Source organism: Colobus angolensis, unplaced genomic scaffold, assembly GCF_000951035.1.
Source record: "Colobus angolensis palliatus isolate OR3802 unplaced genomic scaffold, Cang.pa_1.0 Scaffold31, whole genome shotgun sequence".
Lineage (NCBI taxonomy): Eukaryota > Metazoa > Chordata > Mammalia > Primates > Cercopithecidae > Colobus > Colobus angolensis.
Genome location: NW_012116377.1, coordinates 526,218 through 529,103, shown reverse-complemented (window position 1 = coordinate 529,103; position 2,886 = coordinate 526,218). Strand labels below are relative to the sequence as shown.

Sequence of the window (2,886 nt, the reverse complement as noted above, 5' to 3'; positions counted from 1 at the left end):
AAATCTACTGAGCATTTATTATGTACCAAGCATTAGCTAAGGGTTTTGCATATATTAATTCCTCTACTCAGAGCCATCCTATATAGTAGGCTCTTTCATTATCCTCATTTTGCAGATGATGAAACTATGGCACAGAGAGATGAAATAAATTGTCCCAAGCTCAGGCAGCTCTAAGTGGCAGGTTGAGGACTAGAACCCCGCTACTTTAGCTCCATAACCCATACGACTGTCACTATAGTAAACTGCATCTCATGAGACCTGATAAATACGTGGCCTGAAACAAACTCACCCTGTCAAAAACTTCAAACCACTTTCCAAATTTCTACTGTCTTCCCTTCCCTTCTAATAACCCCTTCCCTTGTTAACACAGACCTCTCCACTAAAAACCCTATCATATTATCACTCCTTAAAAGCCTCAAAAGCAGAAAAGATCCTGTCGCCAAACCACCTCCTTACCTTTCCCTGCTTTTGAACTTAGGGCGGTGGGGATCAAAGAGACCTAGTGTGTAATTCCATCTAAACTGTAAACTCCTCAACTAATCACCATCGAATGAAAGTTCTGCACGGTGGCTCATGCCTGTAATCTCAACACTTTGGGAGGCTGAGGTGGAAGAATTCCTTGAGTCCAGGAGTTTGAGGTCAGCCTGTGCAACATAGGGAGACCTCATTTCTACAAAAAATTATAAAAATTGGGCGTGGGGCCACCTACCTGTGGTCTCAGCTACTCAGGAGGCTGAGGTGGGAGGATCACTTGAGCCAGGGAGGTCCAGGCTGCAGGGAGTGAGATCACCTCACTGCACTCCAGCCTGAGGGACTGAGTGAGACTCTGTCCCCAACCAAAAAAAAAAAAAAAAAAAAATTGTAGTGCTGTTCTCAACAAGGTCTCTATATAGTTTTAGAATAAGTTTTTTATTATGAAAAATGTTAAGACTCTGTCTCAAAAAAAAAAAAAAAGTAATAAAATAAAGCTCTGCAGTTAGCTTCCCTTCAGGAGGTTTACTTCCAGACCATCCAAATGATTAGAAAGAGGCAGCTCATAAGAGAAACTAAATTACTGCCAAATGCTCAAGTCAATACCTACTGGAAGTCGGGCGCGGTGACTCATCCCTGTAATCCTAGCTACTGGAGAGGCTGAGGCAGGAGAATCCCTTGAACCCAGGAGGCAGAGGTTGCAGTGAGCCCATTCTGTCACTGCACTCCAGCCTGAGTAACACACCCAGGCTCCGTCTCAAAAAAAAAGACCCAGAGTCCACCTCAAAAACAAAACAAAACAAAACAAAAACCTACTGGAAAGGGGTAGGAAGTTGGAATCTATCCTGATCACCCCATCATTCACTGGGAAGGAAGGCCAAAGCACCAGGTCAGTGGACAGGACATTTCAGGAGTTAAAGCCTAACCAGCTGAAGATTAACGGGAACAAGCCCGCATAGCCCGACAAAATCGTATCTATTGACTGGTAGAAAGGGAGAAAATTCCACAGGAAGGGTTGGAATAGGATGGACGAGAGAGAGGAGAAAAGCTCTTTTTGTAAACGGTTGAGTTCCAGCTGAAGGATTCTAAGGAGGATCTAATGACAGCTGCGATCTGGAATAGCTGTTGTTTCCAAGGTAAGATTATGAGAGGCAGGAATTAATGAGATACTGAATGCAATCATGAGTGTAATCAAGAGGGTATCCCCAATAATAGAATGAAAACAGCAAAGCAAGTCTAGAACATCACTGGTAAGAAAACTGTAATCTCTCAAAGAGGGAGTCATTATGCCATTTTACAACTACTGCACCATCTAGGAAGAAATCATGTTTTCTATTAATTTTGCAACTGGCTTTATCTGTCACTTCCTTCCTAGCCTGAGTAATGACAGCGCTGCTTCATTGTTCAGTCCGAGCTGATTTTCACCCCTTCACAGAATAGGAAAGCAAATGTCCCCACGCCCAGAAAAATAAATTACACCTTCATGAACAAAAAGGAAACACAAACTCATCTGGATGTTGACTTGTGTATATGCAACAGTAATCATTTCCTCCTCTCCCCGCTGCCTTCCTAAAGAACAGCAGGATTGGGAAAGGAGACGGGAATCTTGAGACCCCAGGCCCTTCCTGCAGCGGGCCTTGGCTGATCAGGACACACCCCCGCTAGCTCACTTGCTCCCTCCGTCTACTGCGCGCAAAACCCGATGGAAATAACAGGGAGCCTGGAATAAAGCTGACCCTTTCCCGTATCAGAAAGAAAGGTTAGGTACACGAAGAAGGGGCTGGAATCTGTCTCCGAGTTCCCCGCAGTTTCCATGGGAGGGAGCTCGGGAAAAGCTGTGCAATCTGGAGTCCTTCTTCAGACTGCGTCTTTTTGTTTGGGGGCCTTCATTCACTCCGGGGTTCCTGCATCTAACTCGGAGCCATTCCGGGCCGCTGGACCTGCGCAGCTCTGAAGCGGTAAGGCAGAGGACGCAACAGGGCACCCGGCGCCCAGTCAGCGCCACAAACTCCACAGCTACGGCCTCCTGGCTCACACAGAGGTCCGCGCCGCCCCCGCGCCGCCCCCGCGCCCATTGCCTGGGTGCACGCGACCAACTCACCTCTCGGAGCCGACACCAGCAGGGAAGCCGGAAAGAACTGTGCGCGGAGGCCTGTGGGAAATGTAGTCCGCCGATGGGAGGGACTGGTTCCAGCCCCAACAGGCTGCGCGGAGTGTGCATGCGCGGGCGCTGGAGCTTTGGACGCTCGGGGCGGCAGGGATTTCCAGGCTACCTGGGGCTGAGGCGAGCTCGGGCTTGCGTTTGTTTTTGTCGCTGAGGAATACTTTTTTATTTATTTTTTTCTTGAGGCAGGGTCTTGCTCTGTCCCCCAGGGTAGAGTGCAGTGGCGTGATTAGTTACAGCTTACTGCAGCC

General features: G+C 48.0%; 1 protein-coding gene across 2 annotated transcripts in view; it reads right to left on the bottom strand.

Annotated features, from left to right (window-relative positions):
• Positions 1-2,612, bottom strand: part of ZFP14 (ZFP14 zinc finger protein) — a 43,717-nt gene extending 41,105 nt beyond the window's left edge. The window contains exon 1 of one of the 2 annotated variants that reach the window (XM_011950622.1): positions 2,573-2,612. The gene's annotated coding sequence lies outside the window, so the exon portion shown is untranslated. The remainder of the gene's footprint in view (positions 1-2,572) is intronic. The other variant, XM_011950621.1, reaches the window with a different exon arrangement.
• Between the last annotated feature and the right edge of the window lie 274 nt (positions 2,613-2,886).